The sequence below is a fragment of the Myxine glutinosa genome, chromosome 3, assembly GCF_964187855.1.
Source record: "Myxine glutinosa chromosome 3, kmMyxGlut1.1, whole genome shotgun sequence".
Classification (NCBI taxonomy): Eukaryota; Metazoa; Chordata; class Myxini; order Myxiniformes; family Myxinidae; genus Myxine; species Myxine glutinosa.
Window position 1 is genome coordinate 112,305,285 of NC_136263.1, and position 16,452 is coordinate 112,321,736.

Below are 16,452 nucleotides of genomic sequence, written 5' to 3' on the forward strand. Positions count from 1 at the left end.
GAACTTGTTGTTGGAACTTGCTGTTGGAACTTGTTGTTGGAACTTGTTGGAACTTGTTGTTGGAACTTGTTGTTGGAACTTGTTGTTGGAACTTGTTGTTGGAACTTGTTGTTGGAACTTGCTGTTGGAACTTGTTGTTGGAACTTGTTGGAACGTGTTGTTGGAACTTGTTGTTGGAACTTGTTGTTGGAACTTGTTGTTGGAACTTGCTGTTGGAACTTGTTGTTGGAACTTGTTGTTGGAACTTGTTGGAACGTGTTGTTGGAACTTGTTGGAACATGTTGTTGGAACTTGTTGTTGGAACTTGTTGTTGGAACTTGTTGTTTGAACTTGTTGTTGGAACTTGTTGTTGGAACTTGTTGTTGGAACTTGCTGTTGGAACTTGTTGTTGGAACTTGTTGGAACTTGTTGTTGGAACTTGTTGTTGGAACTTGTTGTTGGAACTTGTTGTTGGAACTTGTTGTTGGAACTTGCTGTTGGAACTTGTTGTTGGAACTTGTTGTTGGAACTTGTTGTTGGAACTTGTTGGAACGTGTTGTTGGAACTTGTTGTTGGAACTTGTTGTTGGAACTTGTTGTTGGAACTTGCTGTTGGAACTTGTTGTTGGAACTTGTTGTTGGAACTTGTTGGAACGTGTTGTTGGAACTTGTTGGAACGTGTTGTTGGAACTTGTTGTTGGAACTTGTTGTTGGAACTTGTTGTTTGAACTTGTTGTTGGAACTTGTTGTTGGAACTTGTTGTTGGAACTTGTTGTTGGAACTTGCTGTTGGAACTTGTTGTTGGAACTTGTTGTTGGAACTTGTTGTTGGAACTTGTTGTTTGAACTTGTTGTTTGAACTTGTTGTTGGAACTTGTTGTTGGAACTTGTTGTTGGAACTTGTTGTTGGAATTTGTTGTTGGAACTTGTTGCTGGAACTTGTTGTTGGAACTTTCTGTTGGAACTTGTTGTTGGAACTTGCTGTTGGAACTTGTTGTTGGAACTTGTTGGAACTTGTTGTTGGAACTTGTTGTTGGAACTTGTTGTTGGAACTTGTTGTTGGAACTTGTTGTTGGAACTTGTTGGAACTTGTTGTTGGAACTTGTTGTTGGAACTTGTTGTTGGAACTTGTTGTTTGAACTTGTTGTTGGAACTTGTTGTTGGAACTTGTTGTTGGAACTTGTTGGAACTTGTTGTTGGAACTTGTTGGAACTTGTTGTTGGAACTTGTTGTTGGAACTTGTTGTTGGAACTTGTTGTTGGAACTTGTTGTTGGAACTTGTTGTTGGAACTTGTTGTTGGAACTTGTTGTTTGAACTTGTTGTTGGAACTTGTTGGAACTTGTTGTTGGAACTTGTTGTTGGAACTTGTTGTTGGAACTTGCTGTTGGAACTTGTTGTTGGAACTTGTTGTTGGAACTTGTTGTTGGAACTTGTTGTTGGAACTTGTTGTTGGAACTTGTTGTTTGAACTTGTTGTTGGAACTTGTTGTTGGAACTTGTTGTTGGAACTTGCTGTTGGAACTTGTTGTTGGAACTTGTTGGAACTTGTTGTTGGAACTTGTTGTTGGAACTTGTTGTTGGAACTTGTTGTTGGAACTTGTTGTTGGAACTTGTTGTTGGAACTTGTTGTTGGAACTTGTTGGAACTTGTTGTTGGAACTTGTTGTTGGATCTTGTTGTTGGAACTTGCTGTTGGAACTTGTTGTTGGAACTTGTTGGAACTTGTTGTTGGAACTTGTTGTTGGAACTTGTTGGAACTTGTTGGAACTTGCTGTTGGAACTTGTTGTTGGAACTTGTTGTTGGAACTTGTTGGAACGTGTTGTTGGAACTTGTTGTTGGAACTTGTTGTTGGAACTTGTTGTTGGAACTTGTTGTTGGAACTTGCTGTTGGAACTTGTTGTTGGAACTTGTTGTTGGAACTTGTTGGAACGTGTTGTTGGAACTTGTTGTTGGAACTTGTTGTTGGAACTTGTTGTTGCAACTTGTTGTTTGAACTTGTTGTTGGAACTTGTTGTTGGAACTTGTTGGAACTTGTTGTTGGAACTTGCTGTTGGAACTTGTTGTTGGAACTTGTTGTTGGAACTTGTTGTTGGAACTTGTTGTTGGAACTTGTTGTTTGAACTTGTTGTTGGAACTTGTTGTTGGAACTTGTTGTTGGAACTTGTTGTTGGAACTTGTTGTTGGAACTTGTTGTTTGAACTTGTTGTTGGAACTTGTTGTTGGAACTTGTTGTTGGAACTTGTTGTTGGAACTTGTTGTTGGAACTTGTTGTTGGAATTTGTTGTTGGAACTTGTTGTTGGAACTTGTTGTTGGAACTTGTTGTTGGAACTTGTTGTTGGAACTTGTTGTTGGAACTTGTTGGAACTTGTTGTTGGAACTTGCTGTTGGAACTTGTTGTTGGAACTTGTTGTTGGAACTTGTTGTTGGAACTTGTTGTTGGAACTTGTTGTTGGAACTTGTTGTTTGAACTTGTTGTTGGAACTTGTTGTTGGAACTTGTTGTTGGAACTTGTTGTTGGAACTTGTTGTTGGAACTTGCTGTTGGAACTTGTTGTTGGAACTTGTTGGAACTTGTTGTTGGAACTTGTTGTTGGAACTTGTTGTTGGAACTTGTTGTTGGAACTTGTTGTTGGAACTTGTTGTTGGAACTTGTTGGAACTTGTTGTTGGAACTTGTTGTTGGAATTTGTTGTTGGAACTTGTTGTTGGAACTTGTTGTTGGAACTTTTGTTTGAACTTGTTGTTGGAACTTGTTGTTGGAACTTGTTGGAACTTGTTGTTGGAACTTGTTGTTGGAACTTGCTGTTGGAACTTGTTGTTGGAACTTGTTGTTGGAACTTGTTGTTGGAACTTGTTGTTGGAACTTGTTGTTTGAACTTGTTGTTGGAACTTGTTGTTGGAACTTGTTGTTGGAACTTGTTGTTGGAACTTGCTGTTGGAAATTGTTGTTGGAACTTGTTGGAACTTGTTGTTGGAACTTGTTGTTGGAACTTGTTGTTGGAACTTGTTGTTGGAACTTGCTGTTGGAACTTGTTGTTGGAACTTGTTGTTGGAACTTGTTGTTGGAACTTGTTGTTGGAACTTGTTGGAACTTGTTGTTGGAACTTGTTGTTGGAACTTGTTGTTGGAACTTGCTGTTGGAACTTGTTGTTGGAACTTGTTGGAACTTGTTGTTGGAACTTGTTGTTGGAACTTGTTGTTGGAACTTGTTGTTGGAACTTGCTGTTGGAACTTGTTGTTGGAACTTGTTGGAACGTGTTGTTGGAACTTGTTGTTGGAACTTGTTGTTTGAACTTGTTGTTGGAACTTGTTGTTGGAACTTGTTGGAACTTGTTGTTGGAACTTGCTGTTGGAACTTGTTGTTGGAACTTGCTGGAACTTGTTGTTGGAACTTGTTGTTGGAACTTGTTGTTGGAACTTGTTGTTTGAACTTGTTGTTGGAACTTGTTGGAACTTGTTGTTGGAACTTGCTGTTGGAACTTGTTGTTTGAACTTGTTGTTGGAACTTGTTGTTGGAACTTGTTGGAACTTGTTGTTGGAACTTGCTGTTGGAACTTGTTGTTGGAACTTGCTGGAACTTGTTGTTGGAACTTGTTGTTGGAACTTGTTGTTGGAACTTGTTGTTTGAACTTGTTGTTGGAACTTGTTGGAACGTGTTGTTGGAACTTGTTGTTGGAACTTGTTGTTTGAACTTGTTGTTGGAACTTGTTGTTTGAACTTGTTGTTGGAACTTGTTGTTTGAACTTGTTGTTGGAACTTGTTGTTGGAACTTGTTGGAACTTGTTGTTGGAACTTGCTGTTGGAACTTGTTGTTGGAACTTGCTGGAACTTGTTGTTGGAACTTGTTGTTGGAACTTGTTGTTGGAACTTGTTGTTGGAATTTGTTGTTGGAACTTGTTGTTGGAACTTGCTGTTGGAACTTGTTGTTGGAACTTGTTGGAACTTGTTGTTGGAACTTGTTGTTGGAACTTGTTTTGGAACTTGTTGTTGGAACTTGTTGTTGGAACTTGTTGTTTGAACTTGTTGTTGGAACTTGTTGTTGGAACTTGTTGGAACTTGTTGTTGGAACTTGTTGTTGGAACTTGTTGTTGGAACTTGTTGTTGGAACTTGTTGTTGGACCTTGTTGTTTGAACTTGTTGTTGGAACTTGTTGTTGGAACTTGTTGGAACTTGTTGTTGGAACTTGTTGTTGGAACTTGCTGTTGGAACTTGTTGTTGGAACTTGTTGGAACTTGTTGTTGGAACTTGTTGTTGGAACTTGTTGTTGGAACTTGTTGTTGGAACTTGTTGTTTGAACTTGTTGTTGGAACTTGTTGTTGGAACTTGTTGTTGGAACTTGTTGTTGGAACTTGTTGTTGGAATTTGTTGTTGGAACTTGTTGTTGGAACTTGTTGTTGGAACTTGTTGGAACTTGTTGTTGGAACTTGTTGTTGGAACTTGTTGTTGGAACTTGTTGTTGGAACTTGTTGTTGGAACTTGTTGGAACTTGTTGTTGGAACTTGTTGTTGGAACTTGTTGTTGGAACTTGCTGTTGGAACTTGTTGTTGGAACTTGTTGTTGGAACTTGTTGTTGGAACTTGTTTTTGGAACTTATTGTTGGAACTTGTTGTTGGAACTTGCTGTTGGAACTTGTTGTTGGAACTTGTTGTTGGAACTTGTTGTTGGAACTTGCTGTTGGAACTTGTTGTTGGAACTTGTTGGAATTGGTGTTGGAACTTGTTGTTGGAACTTGTTGTTGGAACTTGTTGTTGGAACTTGTTGTTGGAACTTGTTGTTGGAACTTGTTGGAACTTGTTGTTGGAACTTGTTGTTGGAACTTGTTGTTGGAACTTGTTGTTGGAACTTGTTGTTGGAACTTTTTGTTGGAACTTGTTGTTGGAACTTGTTGTTGGAACTTGTTGTTGGAACTTGTTGTTGGAACTTATTGTTGGAACTTGTTGTTGGAACTTGCTGTTGGAACTTGTTGTTGGAACTTGTTGTTGGAACTTGTTGTTGGAACTTGTTGTTGGAACTTGTTGTTGGAACTTGTTGTTGGAATTTGTTGTTGGAACTTGTTGTTGGAACTTGTTGTTGGAACTTGTTGGAACTTGTTGTTGGAACTTGTTGTTGGAACTTGTTTTGGAACTTGTTGTTGGAACTTGTTGTTGGAACTTGTTGTTTGAACTTGTTGTTGGAACTTGTTGGAACTTGTTGTTGGAACTTGTTGTTGGAACTTGTTGTTGGAACTTGTTGTTGGAACTTGTTGTTGGAACTTGTTGTTTGAACTTGTTGTTGGAACTTGTTGTTGGAACTTGTTGGAACTTGTTGTTGGAACTTGTTGTTGGAACTTGCTGTTGGAACTTGTTGTTGGAACTTGTTGGAACTTGTTGTTGGAACTTGTTGTTGGAACTTGTTGTTGGAACTTGTTGTTGGAACTTGTTGTTTGAACTTGTTGTTGGAACTTGTTGTTGGAACTTGTTGTTGGAACTTGTTGTTGGAACTTGTTGTTGGAATTTGTTGTTGGAACTTGTTGTTGGAACTTGTTGTTGGAACTTGTTGGAACTTGTTGTTGGAACTTGTTGTTGGAACTTGTTGTTGGAACTTGTTGTTGGAACTTGTTGTTGGAACTTGTTGGAACTTGTTGTTGGAACTTGTTGTTGGAACTTGTTGTTGGAACTTGCTGTTGGAACTTGTTGTTGGAACTTGTTGTTGGAACTTGTTGTTGGAACTTGTTTTTGGAACTTATTGTTGGAACTTGTTGTTGGAACTTGCTGTTGGAACTTGTTGTTGGAACTTGTTGTTGGAACTTGTTGTTGAAACTTGCTGTTGGAACTTGTTGTTGGAACTTGTTGGAATTGGTGTTGGAACTTGTTGTTGGAACTTGTTGTTGGAACTTGTTGTTGGAACTTGTTGTTGGAACTTGTTGTTGGAACTTGTTGGAACTTGTTGTTGGAACTTGTTGTTGGAACTTGTTGTTGGAACTTGTTGTTGGAACTTGTTGTTGGAACTTGTTGTTGGAACTTGCTGTTGGAACTTGTTGTTGGAACTTGTTGTTGGAACTTGTTGTTGGAACTTGTTGTTGGAACTTATTGTTGGAACTTGTTGTTGGAACTTGCTGTTGGAACTTGTTGTTGGAACTTGTTGTTGGAACTTGTTGTTGGAACTTGCTGTTGGAACTTGTTGTTGGAACTTGTTGGAACTTGTTGTTGGAACTTTTTGTTGGAACTTGTTGTTGGAACTTGTTGTTGGAACTTGTTGTTGGAACGTTTTGGGAACATTCAAATGTTGGGTTTTGCTAACGTTTCCACAACATCGCCACAACGTTTCACTTTCGTTGTTGCAACGTTTTGCTCCAACGTTTTGGGAACATTCAAATGTTGCGTTTTGCTGATGTGTCCACAACGTCGCTACAACGTTTCACTTTCGTTGTTGCAACGTTTTGCTCCAATGTTTTGGGAACATTCAAATGTTGGGTTTTGCTGACGTGTCCACAACGTCGCTACAACGTTTCACTTTCGTTGTTGCGACGTTTTGCTCCAACGTTTTGGGGACACTCAAATGTTAAGTAAATCGGATAAGAATTCACGAGTTATTTAATTATTAGCGATTAATGAAGTACTTATTTAATTAATAACATTTCTTATTACATTACAGTAATTACATTACAGTAATTACCTGAGGTAATTACAGTAATTACAGTTCCGGTAATTACAGTAATTACAGTAATCATTACAGTAATTGCAGTAATCTTATTACAGTAATTACATTACATTAACTCAGGCACCTTTTGAGTAAGGAAGCTGATATTTGGACATGACACTGACCAAGTGATGTGGCTGTCAAGGAAAATTTTGATTTATTGATTAATCATTTAATAAATTAACTCGTTGATTTATAAATGACTTATTTAATTACAATTCCTCAGAGATACATCTTCGGATGAGATACTTGCAGATTGGTTATGCTATGAGCCAATTGATTAAGGAAAATATTTTGTGATGGCCATATTGGCAATCTCGTGGCCATATTCGTGGCAACTCAGTTAGTGCCACTGCACCTTTAAAATGCATCCCTGCATTCATTTTTCGATCGATTGAGTTGAAATTTTGAACAATCGGATCTGGACTGTCGTTATTAACAACTCTAGCACGCACCCGTCCAATCAGGATGGAGCGGTATGGTCCCCGGATTATCACTGCCCGCAGTTTTAATTAGTTTTACTTTTTCTCTTGGTCATATAATTTGGAAGACATGCATGTCATGATATAGGAAATGTTTGTTCTGTTGAACGGAATAAATGTTGTTTATTTGTGTGGGTGTGTATTTTTTGTGTATTTTGGATATATTTTCACGACTAATTCCAGTTAACATCCTGCAAATTTGCTCGTTTGCTGGCCGAGTCGAAATTGTGTTGAGTTCCTATGGCATGCGCCATTAAAAGCGCTGTGTAATGGTTGAGCTCCCTTTATTTCGTTTTGGTCACGCGGATGAGCAGACAAAATGACGAATGCTGCGGCTGGAGCAGTAGAAGCGATGTTTTTAATTGAAACGATGTAATGAGTAATTAAAAGTGGGAGGGGGCAACACCACGCATACCTCTTTTAAGGTGTGTATGAACCCTGGAATAAACGTGGGAGGGGGCAACACCACGCATACCTCTTTTAAGGTGTGTATAAACCCTGGAATATTTCAGCAATCAATACAATGCTGAAACTATGTAAGTTAAGTTAATGAGTAATTTAATGAGTAACTTAATGAGTAATTTAATGAGTAATTTAATGAGTAATTTAATGAGTAATTTAATGAGTAATTTAATGAGTAATTTAATAAGTAATTTAATGAGTAATTTAATGAGTAATTTAATGAGTAACTTAATGAGTAATTTAATGAGTAATTTAATAAGTAATTTAATGAGTAATTTAATGAGTAATTTAATGAGTAATTTAATGAGTAATTTAATGAGCAATTTAATGAGTAATTTAATGAGGAATTTAATGAGGAATTAAAAGTGGGAGGGGGCAACACCACGCATACCTCTTTTAAGGTGTGTATAAACCCTGGAATAAACATGGGAGGGGGCAACACCACGCATACCTCTTTTAAGGTGTGTATAAACCCTGGAATATTTCAGCAATCAATACGATGCTGAAATGATGTAATTTACTGTGTAAGAGGGTCGACCTTGGGTCTGTTTGGGTTTTGTTGTTTATTTTTGTGGGTGTGTATTTTTGTGTATTTTGTATATATTTTCACGGCTAATTCCAGTTAACATCCTGCAAAATTTGCTCGTTTTTCTGGCCGAGTCGAAATTGCGTTGAGTTCCTATGGCATGCGCCATTAAAAGCGCTGTGTAATGGTTGAGCTCCCTTGATTTCGTTTTGGTCACGCGGATGGTCAGACAAAATGACGAATGCTGCGGCTGGAGCAGTGGAAGCGATTTTTTGAATTGTTCAATGATTATTCGATATTGTTATGACTTATTGTCAATAGGTATACTAAGTGGCCATGAGGTAGCCTGTTGCTATGTACAGTTTTATTCTATTGCTGATTATACCACATAGCTGTGGTGATAAAGGAAATGTTCGTTTTAAATAGATGATTATGATAGGACCATGACTATAAAATCATGATGATTATTATGAATGATATCATAGGGTTCAAATGCAGAATGATTGCATGAACTTGGGAAAGAACTTTCAAGCCCTATGGGATAAATTGGGTGTTACAAGCGATGGAGTTTCAAAATTTAGCATGATTGAAGGAATTTTACAGTATTATTTCAGGAGTTTTACGAAATTTATATTGCCAAGAGATTTTGGGTACTATTAAAAGACAAAATGATGAGATATTTTTCCCAATGAACTTTAATATCTGCCATCCATTTTGGCTGTCTCACGAATGAAGGATGACTTGCCTTTAGTGGTTGCAAAGAAAATTTGTGGAGACCAGGCAAAATGGGGAAATATGTCAGATATGACCCTAGGACAGGACGGTGATTCATCAATTGACATGAGGTATCAACCAGAGGTGACGACCGATGAGATTCGATCTCAGTCAATGGATGGACCTGTCCTGACATCATTGGGGAAAGGGCTTATGCAAGGAGTCATCCAAAATGATTAATTTGATTTATTGATGAATATTGATGAATTAATTGAAATTGAATAATTGATTGAATTGTTGATTGATTGAATCTAATTGATTGAATTTAATTGAATAAATTTAACTGGATAAATTGAATTGAATAAATTAAATTGAATATATTGATCGTTTGATTGTTTGATTGATGAAAATGCGGTCTCAAGAAAGAAGCTTTAATATCTTTGTGAGATATTATCAATGTGAAGACAACCTTGGAAAATTGAGCAAGGTGGTGAGTTTATATATAGATATATATGTGCGGTTACCATTGTATGATTTCCCCTTCAACAGAGCGGACACCTGAGGATTCACCCATTTCATACTGACCCTTTGGCTCATCTGCAAATACTGATCTGTGAGATTGGATTGTGCAAAAGCCACAGGTGAGAGAGATTCTCTGGAAATCACCGTGTGAACAGGTGGAGAGATCCTTCCTGGAAGTACGAGTGAAGCTTTAGAGGAACCTGGAGCAAGCTACAACACATCCAACGCTACTTTGATAAAAGGTGGAACAAACTCCAGTAGATTTTATTGATAGGACATATAGTACAGGTGTGTACAGGTGCATTCCAAAGCGCAGATCCTAGTAATCTACCTGGTACATTGAGTGAATATTGAGTGTTATTCACATACAGGCAAAATGGGAAATGGAGTCTGCAAGGGTAAACAAGGTCAGCTGGACTTGTCCCAAAGAGGTGCTTGCGTCAACCACATGTATCAGCAATATGGTCCACATTCACTTAAAGATGTGGAATCTTGGCATGAATGGACAAAAGGGAGAAAGAAGGAATTCCCCAAGGATGGCACGTTTGACAGGAACACATTGGAAACACTCAGAGAATAATTAGAAGCAAGAGACAGACAGAAGTTGAAGGTGGATTGGAAACCATTTTATAACTGGGACATCGAGTCTAGAGACAGGGAGACCAAAACGAAAATGGGGGGTGTGAAGAAAGAAATGAAGCAGATACAACATAGATTGGAAAAGGTATCCACTCAAATGCCTCTTGAAGTTAGCAATGGAAAGCGATCCCAGTCCAGAGTGTACCCAGAAGCAAGGTCATACGAGATAAATGAACTAGAAGAGGAAACTCCTCCACCCTATCGGCGAAATATTGTATATCAGCCACAGGAAGTACAGGTACCTGTACCTCTACCTGCCGAAGGGCCAGTACAGAGTGAAACGATTGGCTCTAGTCGACAGAAGACAGGTGAAAGCAGTGCCCCAGTTGAGGTAACTACCCCAGAGGGGGCAACTGGAGGACAGGAACCGACTCAAAGTGGGCAAGCAATACAACCAGCTGCAACAACTTCAACATACTTCCCATTGCACCATACAAGGAGTAAGGGTTCTGTGATGAATGCCAATCTATCCAACGATCAATATGATCTGCCAATGAACATTCAAAACTTGACTCTCCCACAGGGAGGTTTTGAACAATGTGGCGTTATGAATTTCCCGCAACGGCAATTTCCAGGGGCAAATGAGGAACGCCCAGATTTGATGTATAGACCTTGGCAAATACACCAATTGAAGGCATTACAGAGCGGTATGCCATCAATCAAAACAGATCCACTTCAATTCGCAGAAGAGCTACGATTGATTGGGGAGACGCAATTGCCGACTATAAGAGACATGGAAATACTCTTAAAGTGGGTAATTCCTAATACCACCACTTTGAAGACATTAATGAGTGAGGCAAACTGGGTACATGCAGTAAATGGACAATTAGACATACCCGCGGAGGCTAAAATGGCACAGATAAATAAATTAATAGAGGCCATACAAAAATTGCTGCCCGTGACTGATTGGAATAAAGTGGTTACGTGCAAACAGAGAACAGGAGAGGATGCTAGTGATTATTTAGACAGATTGCGAGATGTTTTTCGACTATATTCGGGAATAGACCGGGCACAAATCGACAATGCCCTAAAACCCCTTTTTATTAATGGTCTGTTGCCGAAATTGAAGAGTGAAGTGGAAAGACAGTGTATTGCTTGGGAAGGCAAGCCGATGCAAGAAATATTGAATTATGCTTTGCATCATCAGCGAATTCAGGCCAGGAACAGTGCTATAAATGCCGAAAAATTGATGCAACTACAGACACAAGCCCTGATGACTACGAACCAACGCAATAGGTTTTCTATGCAACAACGCAACAATGCAACAGACAACAACTATGAGTCAGGAGAAAACCAGAGGTCAAAATGGCAACCCAGAGACCCAGATATGCAACCCAGCAAGACAAGTCAACAAGTGGACATACCAGGTAACGACAGAAACCGGTGTTTCAATTGTGGAAAGAGGGGACATTGGAAAAGGGCATGCCCATACCCCAACAGAAAACAATTTCGACAGGGAAACCAAGGACAGGGATACTACCAACTACCACCACCTCAGCCAACAGATAGGGCTCTATTGAGGAACGCCCCAATTAAGGGAGGACCTCAGCAGAATAAATGGTCTGCAACGCCCTTCTGACTAGATCAGAATGACCATGTGGCAGCACTTCCTTTAATTTCAAGGTCGGCTGCACAGGAACCAAATGTTAATCTGACAGTAGGCGGATGCAAGGCTCCTTTCTTAGTCGATACGGGGGCCACGCGTTCCACGTTGTGACGAGCAGACTTTCCCAATATACCATTGTCAAAACACTATACGACGGTGGTAGGAGTATCAGGGGTTCCCATACATACGCCTGTCACAAAGGAATTACGTGTCCAACTTGGCCCGTTGACTGCACAACATGCCTTTCTTGTGGCATCTGGCGTTCCAGTAAATTTGATGGGAAGAGATTTATTGTGCAAATTGAACTGTACTGTCATATGTAAGAAAAACGGAGTGTATCTAGAAATGCCAGAACATTCCCACGACTTCGTCATTGATATGCTACAAAGCGCAATAGAACCAAGAACACATCGATGGGAAATCAATGATACACAAATGGCAGAACTTTTGTACGATAGTTTTATGACATTGAAGGTTGCAATGCCCGAAGTACAGGAGTGGGTAGACAGCTACTTGATGGACTCTCTGAAATGGCAGACTGATCTTCACTGTACGACATGTCATGACCCTATAGGGAAGGAGGTGTCCTATGCAGAGAAGGTTTCTAGATACCTGGACACAAGGTATGATGTACATATAACATCACTGTGGGTAGGAGAACAGGGAATTGGCATGTCAGTGTCTTTGACGCCAGATCAACAACTCCTGTGGAATCAACCAGAAACAACAACCCCACACGTCACCTTAGCGGTGGCACAAGGATATGAAGCAAAAGATGTTGGAACAATGATTGCAACTTTGAAAGATTGCAAAAACATGAGATACATGGGAGAAATTCAACAAGCCCCACTTTATGACTTAGATGGAGACGGATTTTGCTGGCAGCTTGTAGAGCAGGCGCTTTCTTCAACCTTCATCATGATTGATGAACCAATTAACACTAAAAATGTTGGGCTATACCTACTCAGCTCCGACACCAACGGGGATCCGGACCCACTCGATCAAATACCAACATGCTTGTGGACAACGCATCCGAATGATGTGGGACGGATCAAGAGTGTGGCACCGGTAAGGATCACAGTAGATAATTCTAAGCCACTGCCTAGAAAGCGCCAATATCCATTGAGACCAGAGGCAAAAGCTGGTATTGCACCAGTGATTCGATCATTGGCGGATCAGGGAGTTATAGTTCGCACCGTGAGCATGTGCAACACTCCTATTTTACCTGTGAAGAAGCCAGGCAAGACTACCTGGAGATTTGTACAGGATCTTCGAGCAATTAATGATTGTGTCATCCCAGCCTATCCGGTGGTCCCTAATCCCATCACTGTACTGTCAAGTATTCCAAGAATACAAAGTTCTACTCCGTGGTGGACTTATGTTCGGCGTTCTTTAGTGTACCCATTCATGAGGATTCGCGTTATTTGTTCGCGTTCACGTACGAAGGCTCACAGTTCACTTGGACTGTTCTACCACAAGGGTACACAGAGAGCCCAACTTTGTTTTCACGTGCTCTACATGAAGACCTCAGCGACATTGAGTTTCCTGGAGGCTCAGTGATGGTACAATATGTTGACGACCTTCTCATATGCTCGACTTCAAAGGAAGCATGTAAACAGGACACTGTTGTGCTACTGACAGCATTAGCAGACAAAGGCCACAAGGCCTCGAGAGATAAGTTGCAATTCTGTAAGGAAGAGGTGAAATACTTAGGACATATTCTGAAAGGAGATACGAGACGACTTTGCCCTGAACGTGTAAAGGCGATCAGGGCACTCCCAAAACCTACAACTGTCAAGCAGATGAAATCTTTCCTGGGGACAACAGGGTTTTGCCATCAGTGGATTGCTGATTATGCATCACTGACTCACCCTCTGCTGGACATCAGCTTACCAAACAGTCCAATTCCTTTGAAATGGACCCCGGAGGCTGAACGAGCTTTTACGACATTGAAAGATACCTTAGCATCAGCTCCTGCTTTAGGACTGCCGGATTATGGAAAAAATTTCTTTCTCTACTCACATGAGAAAGGAGGATTTGTCCAATCGGTGTTGGCGCAAAAACATGGGGGAAAACTGCGCGCTATAGCGTATCACAGCACTCGATTGGATCCAGTAGCACGAGGGTTTCCACAGTGCTTGCGAGCAGTGGCAGCAGCATCGTATGCAGTAGAAGCCACAGCTACAATAGTCCTGGGGTGCCCCTTAATTCTCCTTGTTGAGCATGCCGTGGCGACGGTTTTGCTGAAGGCAGGAACACAGCACCTTTCAGCGTCAAAGGCTACAACGTATGAGCTAGGATTGTTGGCACCGTCAAACCTCACCATTCAGCGTTGCCCAACGCTGAACCCAGCATCTATGTTGCCAACAGAGGAAGATGGTGAGCCCCATGATTGTGCAGAGGTATTGGCACATGCACTAGTGCCTCGCATTGACTTGAAGGACATTCCCATCCCAGACGCAGATCTGGTACTGTATGTTGACGGATCATCATCAAGAGCATTGGACGGTACACTACTGACGGGATATGCAGTATGCACAGATGCTGAGACATGGGAGAGTGGGAAATTACCAAACACTTACTCGGCTCAACAGGCAGAACTGTATGCATTAACTAGAGCCTGTCATTTAGCGGAAAGCCAGAGAGTAACCATTTATACAGACTCCAGGTATGCGCATGGGGTCGTTCATGATTATGGTGCTCTCTGGAAACAGAGAGGATTTTTGACATCTTCGGGAAGCCAAATAAAAAACGGGAGGTTGATTGCTAGCCTCTTGGAAGCAATCCTTCTACCATCGGCCATTGCAGTGGTAAAATGTGAGGCCCTAACACAAGGAAGAGATGAGGTCTCACAGGGAAATGCAAGGGCGGATGAAGCAGCGAAGCTTGCGGCACATTTGGAACAAGACCCGGTGATCATACAGGGACCTGTAAGGGTTCCTGAAAATACCCCGACGCTGCAAGACATCAGCGCTATGCAAGAAGTGGTGGAAGACCGGGAAAAAGAGGTGTGGGTACAGACTGGATGCACATTTGACAAAGAATCTAAATTATGGACTACTCCCGATGGACGTGTTGTCGCCCCTCGCCAATTGTTGCCATGGATTGCTCGTCTGGCTCATGGAGTGAGTCATACAGGTAAAGGAGGAATGTGTGCATCAGTGTTAAAACAATGGTATGCACCTGGGTTTACACTTGTGGCAGAGCAATGTTGTGCTACATGTCAGGTGTGTCAGACGTATAATCCAGGCAAAGGTGAAAAGACTACACCAGGAGCTCATCCCGCACCGTCAGGTCCGTTTGTACATTTACAGATGGATTTTATCCAAATGGAAAAGTGTGCTGGATTTCAGTTTGTCTTAGTGATTGTAGACATGTTTACAAAATGGGTAGAAGCTTACCCTTGTCGACATGCAGATGCCAAAACAGTGGTGAAGATTCTGTTGAAGGACTTCATATGTCGCTTTGGAGTTCCTTGCAGGATTTCTTCTGATCAGGGTACGCATTTCACAGCAGATGTTATTAAGGAATTGTGTAAGACAATGCAGATAAACCTTCATCTTCACTGTCCTTATCACCCCCAATCAGCGGGAGCAGTGGAACGACATAACGGAGTAATAAAGAACAAGCTGGCCAAAATCTGTGCGGACACCAACTTGAAATGGCCAGATGCCATTCCACTTGCACTCCTCACAATGAGGGCTACTCCCAATAGGAGAACGGGATTATCCCCGCATGAAATCTTGATGGGGAGACCAATGCGGGTACCTCATTCACCTCCCCTGATGATCAAGGAGATGGATATTCACCAGATGGATGATTTGATGTACTCTTTCTGTATTGAATTGACCAAAATCGTGAAGATGTTTCATTCCCAGGTGAAGGAAGCTTTACCAGAACCTGCAGAGAATGAGTGTCATTCTTTTCAACCTGGAGATTATGTGTACATCAAAATTTTCAAACGAAAAACTGCGTTGACACCACGATGGTCAGGACCACATCAGGTGCTGTTGACAACGCATACTGCAGTAAAATGCCAAGGTAGACCAAGTTGGATTCATGCCTCTCATTGCAAGTGAGCACATGGTGCTAAAGTGGATGGCCCCACAGAAAATGAGGCTGCACCCAGCAGCCCAGCAGAACATTCAGTGGCGGATAAATGATACTCGTGATTTACATTCATTTGAATTACATTTTAACGCCCCTTGTAGTGATTGATTATTTCATCATGTAGTAGTCCTACTTGAGATAGCGACATTTATTTGCCTACATGACATACAATTACCTACTGATATTAGTACAGCATGAGTGATAATGTAGCACAATTACACTCATGATCAAGGGAGTTAGGTGGACCCCGGGATATAAGGGAATCAGGGAAAGGCAAATAATCAGATTGATGTTAAATAATAAGGAATTTTTAGGGATTTTCTTTCATTAACCTGTTAGGAAGTTTATTAGTTACGATGTTGAATTTTATTGACATGTAATTATGTTATAGGTACAGACATATACAAGGGGTAGCTCACATGTTTTACAGATGGATACAGGTGGGACAAAGGGAAACACCTTATCAAGACAAGCCGACCAATCAAGGGAAACCAGAGACTTCTACTTCAGATACTCCTTGAAAATGGTGATATTTATCCTAGGAATGGGTTCTCTAGTAGTGGGGACTCTGTGTTGTATGGATTATTTTGGGGGTAATGAGGGAACAAAACGCAACACCAGCAAATGATATACAGATATATGATCATGCGGAACGACAAAAGCAGAAGAGAAGTTTGATGAAGGATAAAGACACACCTTTAGAACCCGATGGATTACACGGGATTAATACTTTTTTA